The sequence below is a fragment of the Dysidea avara genome, chromosome 12, assembly GCF_963678975.1.
Source record: "Dysidea avara chromosome 12, odDysAvar1.4, whole genome shotgun sequence".
Lineage (NCBI taxonomy): Eukaryota > Metazoa > Porifera > Demospongiae > Dictyoceratida > Dysideidae > Dysidea > Dysidea avara.
Genome location: NC_089283.1, coordinates 12,321,756 through 12,339,916, shown reverse-complemented (window position 1 = coordinate 12,339,916; position 18,161 = coordinate 12,321,756). Strand labels below are relative to the sequence as shown.

General features: G+C 39.9%; 1 long non-coding RNA gene across 1 annotated transcript in view; it reads right to left on the bottom strand.

The window, feature by feature from the left end:
* LOC136240045 (uncharacterized) overlaps positions 1-12,583 on the bottom strand; it is a 45,712-nt gene extending 33,129 nt beyond the window's left edge. The window contains exon 1 of the long non-coding RNA XR_010693636.1: positions 9,650-12,583. This is a non-coding gene — a long non-coding RNA (uncharacterized lncRNA). The remainder of the gene's footprint in view (positions 1-9,649) is intronic.
* Positions 12,584-18,161: the final 5,578 nt, after the last annotated feature.

Below are 18,161 nucleotides of genomic sequence, written 5' to 3'. Positions count from 1 at the left end.
TACAACCCTCTTTGAAATCTTGTTGAAATCTCTGGTTTTGAAATCTGAAATCTCTGAAAATTGTTGTAAAATTACGTACTTCCATATTTGCAGCGTCACGTATGCTGCGTCAGCATCTTCAGTGACAAAAATATAAACTCGAAATAGAATTCCGTGCATTTCCGTATACTATGTATCACGTAATGCTACTATTCCGGATATCTAAGATTTTAAATGCTCTGAAATTTTGACATCTTGCCATAAAATGCTTGAAATCTTGCCAAATCATAAAGATTTGAATCTCATACAGGATTTTTCAGAGTTGCAGACCCCCCAGGATGACATATAGTAGTGACAGGATGCTCTAAACAGGATCACCTGAGTCACCTTAGGAGAAGAGAAGTGTCTCATTTCTTTCAAGAGAGTGTAACTTATGTCTTAGACAAAGCAGGCATTCATCCACACCCAGATAAGATCAAAGCAATTACTGCCATACCATTCCCACAGAATCAAGGAGAACTCCGATCTTTTCTATAGGCATGGTGAACTACTATATGATTGATTCATACCAGGGTTAGCAACAAATTGTGCTTGTGTAAAAACTTCCCCAGTTCAATATATACAATTTAATGAATAGCAGCAATACCGTACAGTAACAAACTTTGACGAATTTGGCAAATAGCATTCAATTTGCCAAAGTTTTTTTGCCAATTATTTTAGATGATCACACGAGCACATTGAGTCTTGCATTGAGTAATTAGAACTTGAGATGAAGGTGAGTTCGTACCACCACACAATAAAGATCGAGCTGACTTCGGAGATCTTGATCTTCCGGCCTAGGAATGTGTCCCACAGTTGTAAGCAATCCTTGGGATAGCATTTCCAACCAGCTCCCTGTTCGCACGTCAGTTAGTTCGTTGTCTCGTGATGGATTTGGCCAAATACTTTGATATAGGTGATAATCTCTGCTACTGGAGTTCACTGAGAAGCAGATACGGTCGCTCTCGGCATTGCAGGAGATAGAGAAGCACGCCGCCTTTGCTAGTACATCGCCAGATCAGTTGCTACAAAAGTACTAACGCTAGCCACCTATACACTTACTACACTACTTAACTGATGAGTTGACAACTTGTTACCGAGATCCTTACGTACAGTACAGTAAAAACTTTGGCGGTAAAAAACTTTGGCGAATATTATTTCAATCGCCAAAGTTTTTTCCGCAAATGTTTTCAACAGATGGGGTTTCGTCACACTTTTTTACCGACAAAGTTTTTTACTATACGGTAGTCCAACAATGACAACAACACAACAACAGTTCAACAACAATAACAAGACAAGACAGGCAGTACAAAAATAATGAAAGCTATTTATATCAGTAAAGTCATACAAATGAGTTCTAGAACATTCTGGCTAGGTCTAGAATCTATTTACACCTATAATCACAGAAAGTGTCTATAAAACCATATATAACAATCATTTCTATATTGTTACATCTGTTCCCTTCCTTATAAGGACATGTCCATGTCAGGATTAATTATTATTTTCATCTCGGTATCTAACTGGTCTTCGACGATTTTCACGTATGGGATACCTTCTACTATAGTCTGTATGTCAGACTGCGTGTTGCTGGTAGCGAGATCCTCGTTTGCCAGTGGTGGTGAATTGTTGCTCAAATTGTCATCATCATCAACCAGTTCCAAGTTAGTTCCAGGTGGCACAGGGTGATCACCATTAGACTCGTTCCTTGAGGTTACGTCTGGAGTTGAATGCTCTACTGTGTGGCTGTCTGTGTGTAGTTCTTGAGGGGGTACATAACAACATTGCAGCCTATCAAAATGCACTACTTGTCTTCTCCTTCTTGAACGGGTGTCTTGTATTCTGTACACAGAATCAGATAAGCACTTAACAATCTTAAATGGTCCTATCCAAGGACAATACAGCTTTTTTGACTGTACCTTTGGTACAGTTGGGTTAAGTAACCAGACATGGTCTCCTTCCTGGTATGGTTCACCATGCACTCGACGATTGTAGTATTCTTTCTGTCTCTCAGCAGCTGCTCCAAGGTTCTCCCTCACCATTTTAAAGCATTGTTCAAGTGTTTCCCATAGATTTTGAGCATATTCACAAGTATTAGTTACCTCACTTGTTGGGGTTCCAAACACAATGTCCAGCGGAATTCTTGCCTTAAGTCCAAACATTAAGTAGAATGGTGAGAAGCCTGTCCACTGGTGTTATAAGCAAAACGAACTTTCGACAGATAGTCTTCCCATTCCCCTGCATGATTGTCTAGAGTTGTTACCAACATTGAAAGGATTGTCTGATTTAACCTCTCAACTAAGCCATCACTTTGTGGATGGTAGGGTGTAGTGTGAGTTTTGTTGATACCAAGCAGCTTACTCATTGCTTGAATAACTTTCAATTCAAACTGAGCTCCCATGTCAGAGTGGAGTTGTTCAGATAGTGAGTATCGACAAAACATGTTGTCAATAAACTTTACAGCAACTGTTGTAGCCTCTTGGTTGGGTATGGCATATGCTTCAACCCATCGGGTGAAATAATCAGACACTATCAAGATATATTTGTTTCCATTCTTGCTTCTTGGAAAGGGGCCCATTAAGTCCATAGCTATTATCAGCATGGGATATCCAGACTTGATATTCTGCAATGCACCTCTGTACCTCTGGTGGGGATTCTTCCAAGCAACACAATGCAGGCAGGCCTGACACCATTCCTTAATAGACTGAGAATATCCTGGCCAATAAAATCTCTCCTGTATTTTCTTATCCTCTCCAAGATGGCCTCCCAGAACTCCAGAATGAGCTTCTTGTAGGATCTTGTGTTGCATACATCTAACTGCAAGTGGTGGTGACTCCCCTGTGCATTCTCAAACTTCTAATAGAGCAATTGGTTATGAATAATTAATTGGTCTCACTGTTGGGCTAACTGTCCCACTTCCTTCCGTTCTCTACCAAGTTTATCATCTGTTGGTTGATGGCCTTCTTGCATGGCTCTTAATATTGGTCCAATTACTTCATCTCCTAACTGAGCATTGTAAACCTCTCCATTAGATGTGTTCGGTGCTTGACTGTTAGCTTGTACCACTGCCAAGGTCGATTCAATAGGAACACTAACATTACTTCTTGTATTGTGTTCTGAGCTACATCCTTGACACTTACAACTTGGTCTCCGTGACATGGCATCAGCATTACTGTGCCTTGTACCTGGCCGGTGAATAATCGCAAAATTATATTCCTGTAATTGTTCCAGCCATCGAGCCAACTGTCCCTCTGGTTCTTTAAGATCATTTCAGAGAGCTGTGATTTGTTCTAAGCTGGAAAGTACGTCCCAGGAGATAGGGTCAAAACTGTCGAATAAACACAACTGCAGACAATAGTCCCTTTCTAGTCACACAATATCTCCTCTCTGCTTTACTCAATGTACGACTTGCAAATGCCACTACTCGCTCATGTTCTTGAGATAACACAACACCAATACCTTCATCGCTGGCATTAGTATCCAAAATGAATGCTTTGGTGTAGTCTGGATATACTGAAACTGGCGCTAATGTCAAGTGTTGTTTAAGTAGTGCAAAAGCATCCTCACACTCACCAGTCCAATTAAATTGTCTACCATGCTCTGTCAATTTGCTTTGCTATGGTTGCAAAATTTTTCACAAAGCGGCAGTAATATGAAGCGAGTCCAAGGAACTGTTGAACCTCTTGAACCAAAGTTGGTGTTGGCCATTGTGACACTTTTGCTGTCTTCTCAAGGTCTGTTGTTACCCCTTCACTAGAAACTACATGGCCAAGATATGTGACACTTTCCTGACAAAGCATACATTTTGCTGGTTTTACTTTCAGATTAGCATCTCTCAACTTTTGGAGCGCATTGCACAAATTATTGAGGTGATCATCAAAGTTCTTACCACAATTATGTCATCAAGATAAACCAAGCATTGCGACCACTGAACACCAGCCAAAACTAAGTCCATTAATCGCTGGAACGTAGCCGGAGCATTACAAAGGCCAAATGGTATGACATTAAACTCAAAGAGTCCCTCTTGAGTCGCAAAAGTTGTCTTCTCTTTATCTGCTTCTGCCACCTCAACCTGCCAATAGCCACTCAACAAGTCCAGTGTTGAGAATAGCCTTACCCTGCTAGTGTGTCCAGGGTGTCATCAATCCTGGGGAGAGGGTTTGCATCTTTTCGAGTTAAGCCATTCCACTTCCTATAGTCGATACAGAACCTTGTGGATCCATCTTTCTTCTTAACTAAAACAACAAGTGAGTCCCAAGGGTTTGTTGATGGTCTGATTAAGACCATCATTACACAGAGCAAAAACATCTGCAAAAGATAACAGCAGGGTAAACAGTTTTTGCTGTTGATGATTGTTGAGGTTTTCTGCACTTTTTCAGCCAATTGCCAAAGTAGTTCATGCATAGTTGGTGAGATATCTTCTAGTATAACTGATGGCATACGTGACCCCTGTTGTGAAACTCCACCCACGTATCATTGAGCTGTCCACTGTAGTGAGTTGAGCTACCTTAGTGCCTTGGTGAAGAGTGACAAGTTGGGATGATGGGTTTAGAACGTACTTTCAATAACTCACTGTCATACTTCCTGGGAGTGACAACAGCATTTGCAACAACTACAGATAATTTTTGACAGTGTATGCCCTCAACTATATATGAGGACTGTTCTATGCTGTCACAACCCTGAACTGTTACAACTAACTCCACTTCACTAAGGGCAGGAATATGTAGCGTCTCATCTAGTAATACACTAGATATCTGTACATCTGGTCCATATTTACAGGGCTATTCCTTTTGCTGGTCTATTCCAATGGATTTCCCGGACCCTTTGCTCAGTGTTAATGATGCAATGCTGCTGCTCCAGGAAATCCAACCCGAGTATTGCTTGAGTGTTCAGAGTATCAGTAATAAGGAAATCACCTTTAACTGGAATCCCAGATAGGAAGATATCTATAGTGGCAGTGCCAAGGATTGAAATTGGGCTTCCTTCCAACTAGTGGCCAGACCAAGTAGATAAACTTCTATCACCTGCCACCTTGTGCCACACATCATCCTTTAAGAGGCTGACAGAGACCCCCCACAGTAAAAAAATATGAATTTTTCCTTTTATGTGCTACCCTATCACAGGTGAAGCACATATAGTCACCTTTTTTGCTACACATTTGTGCACTGTTCACATTTGTAGTGAAGTTGTAAACATGTATGTGCTACTGGAGGAAATGCGTTGAAATACCATTTCCATCATACGTGGTCATAATTTGCATAGTCACAAAATTGACCTATTCTACATATTTCCGCAAACACATATGTTGCAAATTTGACCTATTTTACACATGTGCTTAATATGCCATTGGGTGTGTAAATCCAAGTTTTTTTTGTAGTGCCCGTATCTAACATAAAGTGTACATTACTTCCATTTACTAGTCCAGTGATGTGGTATACATGGGTTGGGTTAACAGTGAGCAGCTTCACGGATTCACTTTTGCCATCAGAAGACCCCGATTCCACTGTACCTACTTTAACGTCGTCCTCAGTGCTACCACTAGAACATTTACTTGTCTGTTTATCACAGCCTCCAGTACTGCTAGCTCTTTCAGCAGTGCGAAATTGGTCTTGCACCATGTGATTCGATGAAGCCAGACTGATTTGCACTTGTGAGGCCTCACCTTTATAGCACTCTTCAAGCTCACCAAACACTTTATTCAGCTTATCAACATGTTCGCTTAATGTATGTAGTAACAGGCTGAGGAAGTGGTCTAGAGTGAGCTGATCCTTTGCTTGGTTGTTTAGTTCTGGAAATGCTTTGTCAGCTAGAATTCGCAGATCATCTGCAACTTCCCCCCACGTCTCACCAGCTTTTCTCCTTCTTCCTTGATAATCTAAAAGGTGAAGTTCACGTCGGTGACTGGGTTCAAAACGAGTCCGAAGTGCAGCCTTAGCTGTGTCATAACAGAGTTTAACCTCTTGATTTAAACATCTCCATGCCTCTGTGCTTGACCAGTAAGTCTGACTTGGAGCCACAACAGTTGAGTAGCCTTGTCCCAGTGATTTATTTGTGACACAACCTCAAAATGATTTATTCAGTCGTCCCAACTGGATGATGAACACCCATCAAATTTATCAGGGGTGATCACACACAAGGAACAGTCACTGTTACTATTATTCATACCTCCCTGTAGCTGACTGGTTGCCATCATTGAGCTCTGTCTATTTCCAGTGTCCACTTAATTTCCACTACTACTAGACATATCCCGCTGACTACGCCGGTGTAAAAACTTCCCCAGTTCAATATATACAATTTAATGAATAGCAGCAATAGTCCAACAATGACAACAACAGTTCAACAGCAATAACAAGACCAAACAGGCAGTACAAAAATAATTCAAGCTATTTATATCAGTAAAGCCATACAAATGAGTTCTAGAACATTCTGGCTATGTCTAGAATTTATTTACAACAGAAAGTGTCAATAAAACCATATACAATAATTATTTCTAAGTTGTTACACTTGTCTTAATAATCTTTTACAGAAACACAAAGAGTGGCAGTGGGAGCATACCAAGGCAATGGATTCAAGTAAGAAATTGTTGACATCAGCTGATGCACTGGCACATTACAACCCATCACTACCTCTCAGTCTTACGTGTGATGCCAGTCCAGTGGGCATAGGAGCATTGATTTTTCATACTTACCCTGATGGTAAAGAGAAGCCTGTGGAATATACGTCATGTAAACTGACATCGGCTGAACAAAACTATGCACAAATCCAAAAGGAAGCCTTGGGAATTGTATTCAGAGTCCAGAAGTTCAGACAGTACTTGCTGGGTCATAAGTTCCAATTGGTTACTGATCATAAACCACTTGTCACTATTTTTCATCCTCAGAAAGGTATCCCAGAGATGACAGCCAGCCGTTAGAGATGGGCCATTATCCTCTCAGCCTATGACTACAAAGTTAAGTAGCAACCATCTGACCAGCATGGCAATGCTGATGGGTTGTCTCGCCTACCATTACAAGAGGTACGGCCTGCACAAGATGACGAAGCAGAAGTTGTTTGTACTCTGGAAGAACAACAGTTTCAGGCACTTCCTATTCATGAGACTGACATTAAAGCAGCCACAGCGAGGGACCCGGTGCTATCACAAGTCTACAGTTTTTGTGCTAGAGGATGGCCAACCACTTCACACTCCCTGGACAAGAAGCTAATTCCATTTTTCAACAAATGCTCACAGCTCACAATGGTTGTCTACTTTGGGGCCTTTGAGTGGTAATTCAGTTAATCTTAGTTTTGTTACATAAGGACCATCCAGGGATGTCTAGAATGAAGTCACTTGCTCAACTACATGTTTGGTGGCCATCCTTAGACACTGATATTGAGTCCCATGTTAAGTCTTGTGTGAATTGTGCTGAGACAGCTAAAGATCCCACAGAGGTACTATTACATCAATGGGATTTTCCAGCCAAACCACAGCAACGTCTACACATTGATTTTGCGGGGCCATATAGAAACAAGCTGTGGATGTTACTGATCAATGCTTACAGTAAGTGGCCAGAAGTACATGTGATGGAATCCACTATGACAGAAACTGTTATCAAACACTTACAGCAGATCTTTGCCACACATAAAATTCCTCACCAGATCATGTCAGATAATGGTCCCCAGTTCACGGCAGAAAAATTTAAGCAGTTTTGTTTGTCTCGTGGAATTCACCACACGACAGCTCTGTATCACCCCCGCTCGAATGGTGAGGCTGAAAGATTGGTACAGACTTTTAAACAGAGTGTAGATAAAGCAAATCCGCAAACCACTTCGGAACTTCTGGATTGTGTGACCACCTTTCTAGCTTACTACAGAGCCACCCCACATTCTGTGACAGATCAAACTCTTTCTGAAACGCTAAACAACAGACGAATGTGTACAATGTTGGATTTGTTACACCCCTGCTAGTTGAATGTTCTGAAATCTCTAGAACGCCAGAAACAGTTGTATGATGCCCATACTCATCCTAGACACTTCTTGATTGGTGATCCAGTGTGGGTTCGTAACTTTAGACCTGGCAAACAGTGGCCACCAGGCACTGTCAAGGATAGGAGGTGGAAAGCAATGTATAATGATGGCCAAACAGCAGTTCACAGCTGTCATGCAAATCAACTTCGTACACGACTTGTTACTTTACCTACAAATGACAGTTCCATATCATCTGACATTCCTACCTGACACAGAGCAGTGATAATCCTCCTGTGTTGAGACCCTCTACAAGAATTCAAAAGATCCGAAGGCCATGGAATCCTAAGAGGGAAGAACTGCAGTATCTGGACATGTGCATGCACTATGATGTAATACTTTATGCTGTAATTGTATGTGTGCATGTACGTATGTAGTTGTAGATCTTCTGTGTTCGTTTGTTGTTATTGTAGTTGCTAGATTGTAGTTGTGTTGTAATGCTATTATTATTGATTACTAATGATCTAATAATCCTAATACTACATCTAGTGTGATAGAAATTAACATAATACATACACAGTGGCTATTGACATCAATCATCGGTGTCAATAAGCACCACCAAAAGTTATTGACACCAATCATCGGTGTCAGTAGGTGCCACTGAAAGCTACTGACACTGACCAAGCAACTTAAATATCAACTCAAGCATCAAAACACAATAGTTGTATGGAGGTAAGTTTTTGGCGAGTTTGAGGCAAGCTAGGGTTGGAGGGAACCCTAGCTCACCTTGAACTCACCTACAATGTACCTTCATACAGACAGTGAAAGACATCATTATGCTTAACAGGAAAACTTCAGTGTTAGTGTTTGGGTCAGATTCAGCCTTGGCTTCTTCTTCACTGGTCTTCTTAAATATAGCATCCTTTTTGACTCGCGTTTATATATTAGGTAAAAAGAAGAGAAGTTGGTAGCTGGCACTGGTAGTTGAAAGGTTAGAACTTTGGACTAGAGTGCACTAACGGCCAAGGGTCGGGATCTCCTTTAGTGCAGTTTTTGATTTTCTTTTTTCCCCTACATTTTTTGTCTAAGTTTTTGCTGGTCAGTGTCAATAGCTTCAGATGGCACTTATTGACACCGATGATCAGTGTCAATAGCCTCGGCCTAATATATAAGCCGCACTGACATGATATATAAGCCACGCTGATACAATATGTGACTGAATTTTGGAATATCACCCATATTGTTGCACATAAAACAATTAGAATTGTAATGCTTAGGGTGATGCTGTTTAGTGCAGGGTCCAATTTTAAAATATTTCAAAACCTTTTTTGTAATGTAAGAACTGATTAAAATCATTAACAAGTGGTGGATTTACACCAAGAAGTTTATTACTTAATCGTTAAATATTTTATGTGTCAAATGCATCCATATGGGTGATTTCCAAAATTCAGTCACATATATAGTTAAGCCATGCTGACACAATACATAATCTACACTGATACAATATATAAGCCACACTATTAGTACACAATATAAGGCATACCAAGGGGGTAGCTAATTTATTTATTTATTTATTGTTACTGGGCAGACGGCAATTGCCGATGCGCCCAGGGGGCGATCAACACCCCAAAGAAAGAAATCACACATACACATAAGATATAAAGCAAACAATTAGATAGACAATAAGTAATACATTCTCTTTGCTGCAGTTGCCACTCTCCTCCTCCATCTCTCTCTCAGACAGGTACCATCATCATGTAAAAATATAAGAGACATTTATTATACATACATATAACATATACTACTCTTGTATCATACCACTGTTAGCTATACTGACTCTGCCAGTGATTTAAAAGCAAATCTCAGTGCATTATAAATGCTTATCATTAAAATAAGGATAGAAGCAAGCACAACATGATGTGTTTCTACGACGTTGACCATCACAGGAGTTCTGAGATAAGAGAAATATCTAGAGCAGGGTAATAGTTCACAGTGCAACTGCACCAAACTGCAAAGGTTAAGCTTGACTCAGTTTGCTCATGACAGGCTGGTAATCCATTAAACTATACTACGTTTCCTATCTGACCAAACAAGAAGGCTGTCCAAATAAAAAGTGATGATGATAAAACTTAAATAATTCTGCCTCATTGTGTGTAACCAAGCATATTTTCACATACTTTTTAGTTAAGGAATAAAACAAAGATATTCCTAATACTAACGAGCAGGCAAACATTGTAGGTTTAGGTTTTATTGATTCAAGACCTGTTTAACTGTGTACTAAAAGTCATTCAACATGCATGTGTTTCTCTGTAGCATGTTTTTACCTTGTGCATTTTATTGTGTTTTATTAGCAAAATAGAATTTTGACATGGTAGGTGTAGTAGTGTAATGCGCATGCGTATAAACACATATGTGTATTGTAATATATATGACGCTATTGTAACTTTAGTCCAAGTTATTGTCGAGTTGTTGTAAGGTTGTATGATGTATAGTGGTGCTTTGCTTGAGCTTGTCTATTCGCTGTTGTAGTTGTTTGCGTGATTTACATTTGTTGATTAAAGAATTACTAATAATACCCACGATACCACATTTTGGCGACGAGTGATGGCGGTAGCAGTTGCGATTGGAAAGATGCATCCTTCAGGCCAGAACAAGACGACTGGAACATGTACGTCAAACATTTGGGTCATCTGTTTGTGGCGAATGGAATTACAGGCACAGATAAGAAGCGTACTATTCTGTTATCCGTGATAGGAGACGGTACCCACAAACTACTTTCCAGTCTACTAGCTCCCACAGAGCCTGGTGAAAAATCTTTTGATGATTTAGTCACCGTTCTCAAGAATTATTTCAGTCACATGCCTTCAGAAATCGTGGAGAGGTTCAAGTTCAATACGCATTTTCGCAAACAAGGCAAATCTATTGCTACTTATGTGTCTGAATTTCGTTCAATTGCCAAGAACTGCAACTACGGTGATACACTGGAGACAATGCTATGAGACCGAATCGTGTGTGGGGTAAATGATACAGTCATACAATGCCGACTACTAGCTGAAAAAGACTTAGACTTTAAGAAAGCAATGGAAGTCGCCCAAGGCATGGAGTCAACAGTTACCAATGTTCGAAAACTAACTGATACCAAACAGAATAGGCATGTTGTCAATGACCAAGAGCCTACTCATCAAATTGGGACCAAAGCTAAGAGTTGTTACCGTTGTGGGAACCTGGACACTATGCTACCACTTACAAATACAAGGACACTGTCTGCCGTAATTGCAGAAAGTTTGGTCACTTACAGAAAGTTTGTCGTTGTAAATCTCAACAAAAGAGTGCTTCAAAGGACAAGAAAGGAATTCACTCAGTTGAAGAAAAAGCAGAAGTGGATGAAAATCCAGTAGATGAAGAAGCCTTCTTCAACATCAACACATCCACTGGTAAGACCACACCTTGAAGTGTTGTTGTTTACATTAACAATGTACCTATCAGTATGCAAATTGATACAGGTGCCTCTGTGTCAATTATATCTGAGACCACCTTTAAGGAGTATTGGCCCACCCAAAGTTCTAGTCCTTCCCAAATAAGGCTATGTTCATATTCTGGCAAATCAATTGCTGTTGTTGGGTCTTCACAAGTCAATGTTGTTTACAAAATGACCTTTAAAGAAGTTTAAAGAAGGTTAATGTTGGAACGACAAATAGCGTGCAAAATAAATATAAAACTTACTGTCAAGAATCAGAGACGGTATACCCATCAGTTCAGATGTCTTGCAACACGCAAGCATTAATTGGAGTAGTTGGGCTCCATTAAGAATACTTAACGCATGCGCAGTACCACGTGCTCAGCTTATGTGTCGTGACACCTGACAAGAGCTCCACCAGAAGGAAACTAATACCCACATTCCCTTTCGTGTCTTACCCCAAGAAACTCAACATATTCATGCAATCAGTGGTTACAACCTACTCACGATATCTACAACCTACTCACGATATCTACCAGTCCTCTTATATATATATATATATATATATATATATGTGGCACTTATATGGCTTTCATTAGCTAGTATGAGCTGCTAGCTGACTACCTGTTAGGCAATTACAAGATAAGGTTTCCTGCTGAAGACAACAAAAAACAACAATTTTTTTCAAATATCATTCAAACTCTCTGATAGGGCAGTCTCGTATTTCTTGTAATGCTTACAGATCACTTGAATGCACTACACTGGTAAGTCAAAAGGGGGGGTACACCACTACCTCCTTATAAGCAATACCTGTGTCACCACCGGTTCAGCAACCATTGATAATACTTACCAGCACCTGGTGAGCAGATAGTGTTCATTTGTATGCATACACAGCTGTTAATGTAGAATTCACCCGTACTTGTATATTGTATGTTACTACTGTTGTGTTCTCTGCACCACAGGTGTGCCAGGGCTATGTCGGCCATTTTGTCCCCTGCACGATAGGTGTGCCACGGCTAGGTAAGCCGTTGTGTTCTCTGCACCGTAGATGTGCAAGGGCTGTGTCAGCCTACTTTATACACACGTTGTGTGTGTGTGTGTGTGTGTGTGTGTGTGTGTGTGTGTGTGTGTGTGTGTGTGTGTGTGTGTGTGTGTGTGTGTGTGTGTGTGTGCGTGTGTGAGGTGCTTGTGTGTGTGTGTGCGTGTGTGTGTGTGTGTGTGTGTGTGTGTGTGTGTGTGTGTGTGTGTGTGTGTGTGTGTGTGTGTGTGTGTGTGTGTGTGTGTGTGAGGTGCTTGTTGCACCCTCTACACAAGGCTGCAGTTGCAGCACGTCCAATCCTTACAGAAGGAGCGGACCGCCTGTGGTTTCACTAGGAGGTTGCCTAGTAGGCACTAGGAGTGGCCAGCATTGGAAGAATTTGGAAGACTGGGAAGATATTCTTAATCCAAATTCTTCCCTATTTACCCAAGTATCTGTCATTCCGCACTTTATAAGTTTGGCCTGCTTAAAAAATAGGAACAAACTAGCAGTATATTTTAAGTTGCACCCAAGGCAGCTGAGACCTCAGGCACTTACCAAATCACCCCACCATCAGTCGATAGTGGGTAGCCTGCAATACTTAGCAGGTGAAGCACCAAGATAAAAGTGAGGAACAAAGGTGAGTGCCAATAAGTGAACAACATTAATCACAGTCACACATTTTACAACTGGTCATTGTGAAAGGGTCAGGTCCTACTCTCATGGGTTGTAACTGGCTTCAAGTATTATCATTGAATTGGCAAGATTTTTTTTGTCTGCACAGTGCCAGTAATTCTACACATTCCTTACATAGTGCTCTTGAGAAACACCCAGATGTTTTCAGAGAAGGGCTTGGTACCTTAAAAGGATTTGAAGCAAATATCTTAGTGGATCCCTCTGCTCTACCTAAGTATTGTAAGCCCCGCTCTGTTCCGTATTCCTAAAAGCTAGAGAAAGAGTTAAATCACTTAGTTAGTGAAGGAATTTTAGAGCCAGTACAAACCTCTGATTGGGTTTCTCCTATTGTTACAGTTCTCAAGCCAGACAAAGTTTCAGTGAGAGTATGCGTTGATTTCAAACAAACTGTTAACCCTGTTTCAACACTTGATAAATACACAATTCCTAAGGTTGACGACCTTTTTTCAACTCTATCAGGAGGCAAAGTTTTCAGCAAAATCGAGGCTTACCAACAGCTCCCATTAGCAGTTGAGTCCAAACCATATGTTACAATCAATATACATAAAGGCCTGTTTCGCTACACAAGACTACCTTATGCCCCAGGAATTTTTCAAAGAATTATGGAAATGTACTAAAGGGTATTCCCAAAGTAATTGTTTATTTAGATGACATCTTAATTTCTGGAGTAGACGAGCCTGAGCATTTGCAAATACTTGAACAGGTCCTCACAAGACTGGACAATGCTGGTTTACGAGTTAAGAAATGTGAGTTTCTTGTACCTTCCGTCACTTACCTTGGGTACAAGTTTGATGCCAATGGCCTTCCTGAGAAAGTTAAGGCAGTTAAAGATGCTCCTAGTCCCCGGAATATTCATGAGTTAACGGCTTACTTAGGTTTGATTTCCTATTACAGTAAATTTTTGCAGAATATGTTTACTGTTTTGTTACCTTTGTACAAATCACTGCAAAAATCAACAAAATGGTGTTGGTAAAATGAAGCTAACAAAGCATTTCACGATTCTAAAAAAAAATTTTAAACATCTTCCTTGTTAGTACATTTTGATCCTAAACTCAAACTGACACTTGCTTGTGATGCCTCAGCATATGGAATAGGAGTCGTTTTAGCTCATAAGTACCCAAATGGCTCTGAAAAACCAATTGCGTATGCTTCATGTACCCTAACCAAAGCTAGTCAAATTGAGAAGGAAAGTCTTACTTGTATTTATGGAGTTAAACATTTCCATTCTTACTTGTTTGGTCATTCTTTTGACTTAATTACCGACCACAAACCACTGTTAACATTATTTCATGAACATAAACCAACATCTCCTCAAGCTTCAGCACGAATTCGTCGATGGTCATTGTTGTTGGCAGCCTATGAATACAAGATGGTATTTTCGTGGTACACAGTTACATAGTAATGCTGATGGCTTGAGTAGATGACCGCTTCCCTCTACCACATCTGATGTACCGATGGCACCGGAGTTAGTGTTACTATTGGAACACCTCACAGAATCCCCAGTTACTGCTTCTGATATTAATAAATTCACTAGATGTGATCCAGTGCTTTCTCAAGTTTTGTAATTCGTTCTGCAAGGTTGGCCAAATAAATGTGATACTTCTCTATCTGCTTATTCATCCAGCAAAGGTGAGTTATCAGTATTTGATGATTGCCTATTGTGAGGTTCAAGAGTGGTTATTCCACCACAGCGTCAACAGACCGTTTTACAGGAACTGCACTCTGCCCATCCAGGCATGACCCAGATGAAATCTTTAGCCTGAAAGTATGTTTGGTGACCTGGTCTGGACACAGATATTGACGAAACTGTACGATCATGTGACGAATGCCAACTGAATCAAGCTAACCCACCATTAGCCCCTCTTAACCCATGGAATAGGCTTCACCTAGACTATGCTAAACCATTTCAATATCAAAATATTCTAATTGTAATTGACACTCATTCAAAATGGATAGAAGCATTTCCAGCCACATCTCCTTCTCAACCCCAGTTACAATTGAATTGTTACATCCACTCTTTGCTCAATTTGAGACCATTGTCCACTGATAATGGCAGTTGTTTTATCAGTACAGAATTCCAACACTTTCTTACTATGAGTGGCATAAAACATTATTACATCTGCACCATATCATCCCTTGACAAACGGTTTCACAGAAAGAGCTGTTCAGATTGTTAAGAAAGGTTTAAAGAAAGTCACTGAAGGTTCTATTAGATCTTGAATTGCTAAAGTTTTACTAACCTACAGAACCACTCCACACAGTACAACTGGGAGTACTCCAGCTTCTTTGCTACTTGGTCGAAATCCTCGTACAAGAATAGATCTGTTAAAACCAAACACTGCTGAGCAAATAGAGAGCAAACAACTGACACAAAAGAAATTTCATGATAATTCTGTTAAATCACGTTTGTTTTCAGATAACCAACCAGTTTTAGCTCATAATTTTGGTCGAGGTCACAAGTGGCCCAAAGGTGAAATTATTAAGTCTACAGGTCCAGTTTTATACTTAGTCAAATTACAGAATGGTATTCAAGTACGTCGTCACCAAGATCAAATTTGTAAACGTGTCAAAACTTCCACTAATGTAACTGTTACTGATAAATCTGATGAAGAGTCGTTATCTGCACCTACTATTGTGCTGCAAGTGACACTGTTTAACTTAGTTCTCGTCAACACCCCCAACGTGAACATCACTTACCAGTCAGATACCGTGACTCTGGTAACTAACTTTCTTTTGTTCTGTAATGCATACACTTTGTTTTTTGTTGCTGTATCCTTTTTCTTTGGTTGTTATTGTATGACACATCTTAGGGGGAAGGAAATGTAGTTGTGTAATGCGTATGCGTATAAACACATATGTGTATTGTAATAAATATGATGCCATTGTAACTTTAGTCTGAGTTATTGTCGAGTTGTTGTAAGGTTGTATGATGTATAGTGGTGTTTTGCTTGAGCTTGTCTATTCGCCGTTGTAGTTGTTTGTGTGATTTACATTTGTTGATTAAAGAATTACTAATCTAAATACCCACGGTACCACAGTAGGTCATAGTTTTCGCTCATGCAATCAACCACATATGACACAAAATGTTTCATAAACTTTGTATGTGATTTCCCCAGACAATACTTAATTAGCTAACCAAAAAAATAAGCTAGCTGCTGCTAGCACATGTATATATGCACATACTCACTTACGAAGTACAAGTCTATGAAGAAACAATCCAACTCCAAACATTTCAAAAACATTGCTTAATGTTGCTGACTGATTACTGATAGGGTTACTCTCCAGCTCCACTAGAATCTTAGCTCTTTAAAACAATAATATTTAGTAAAAAGGAATTGCAATATAATTACTGCATACACATGAACTAGTCTAATATGTATAGTAACCATTACTTTATCTTTACAATATATGTGCAATTGTATGCATGTTGTGCCTGCATGCGTACATATGTATTGGTTAAGGCATGGCCAGTATTGTTATGCAAAAATATAGCGTTGATTAAGAGTGGGCAAAAAGAGTGGCCGGATAAAAGAGGTCCAGACACTACATTGTCTAAGACAATACAGTGGAACCTCTCTTATCCGGACCTCTATTATCCGGATACCTCCATTGTCAGGACAGCCCAATTTAGTCATGTGGCTTGTTTATTGACCATATGGAATTAGTTATGGACATTTCTGAGATACAGATGATAGTGTGTACCAGACAGTACTTATTGAAAATACTTCCCATTGACCTTGCCCATGCAAAATTATGTAACTGCAGCCCACTATCTGTACTTTACGAAACTTCAAAGGTTATGACAGTAACTAAACATTAGTGCAAGGCATCAGTAAAGCCATAACAAAACTATCACTAGCACTCTAAACATATGTACATTATTTATTTAAGCAAGTGTACAGAACTCAAAATAACAGTCAACAGTATCCATTTCTCCTACAAACAATCAATACTTGCTTTGGGAGAGTTGGTTGTTACTGCCTAGCATGGGAAAACAATAACTTAGCAGTGCATGCATTCATAATGTCATTAAAAATATTAACCTTAGATTAAGTCTAATTTCAAAAATTTCCTTGGGGGCATGCCTCCATACCCCTAGTTTGGCACCCACACTGATGTATGCCATCCCAGCCAGCTACACCTCTTAATACACATATGGACATACTGTTGAAAATGTAGCACTGCAGACCAACAGTCAGTAACAGCAGGACAAAATTTGTTTAATAAGTTTTTCATTATTTTTTTAGCACTGAGTGTGTATGTGTGGAGGTAGTAGTTTAATGAAGAGGTGGATATTGTGCCAATACCAGTTTACAACCTAGAACGGATATTTTACTGGCATTAGCTGGTCATTTGTTGCATAAACATTAGGAATATGTCCCTGTGGTTAAGAAACACGCTTGTAGGATTAGAAACAGTGCTCCTAGGATTGGGAACAGCGTCCCTAGGATTAGGAACAGCGCCCGTAGGATTAGGAACAGCACTCCTAGGTTTAGTGTTAGGGTTGGGTTCAGCCTTGTTTTTTCTTGACCTTGCTATTTAATATAATTTTATAGAGATCACTTCACATTTATAAGGTAGAAACTAAGGGAGAGACTGGCAGGGTCATGACAATGGACTGAAGAGTGAGAGGTCCTGGGTTCGAATCTGCTGCTCGGTTGCACTACTGTGGTTTTTTTCTGGGTTTTTTTCAAAACGTAGGTTTTTTTTGTTTAAGTTATTATTTTGTACACCCACTCTACTGGCTCTATATAACCTGCCTTTAATAGCGTAGGAGTGATGCCACATTCTGATATGACTATATACTAAAGAATAAATATATTTGATAGATGTTTTTCAATTTCAAAGAAAATTCAAATTGTTGGAGATCAGTAGAGTCCCTTGTTTCACCCACCCTCACACTACTAGACATTTTTCAGTGGAAGAGATCCCTAGACTAGCTCACCAAGATATTTGTTTACACCCACAAGACCCACTCAGTGTGGCAGTAATGCAATTAACACTACAAGGATAATAAACAGACAGAGAAGTACT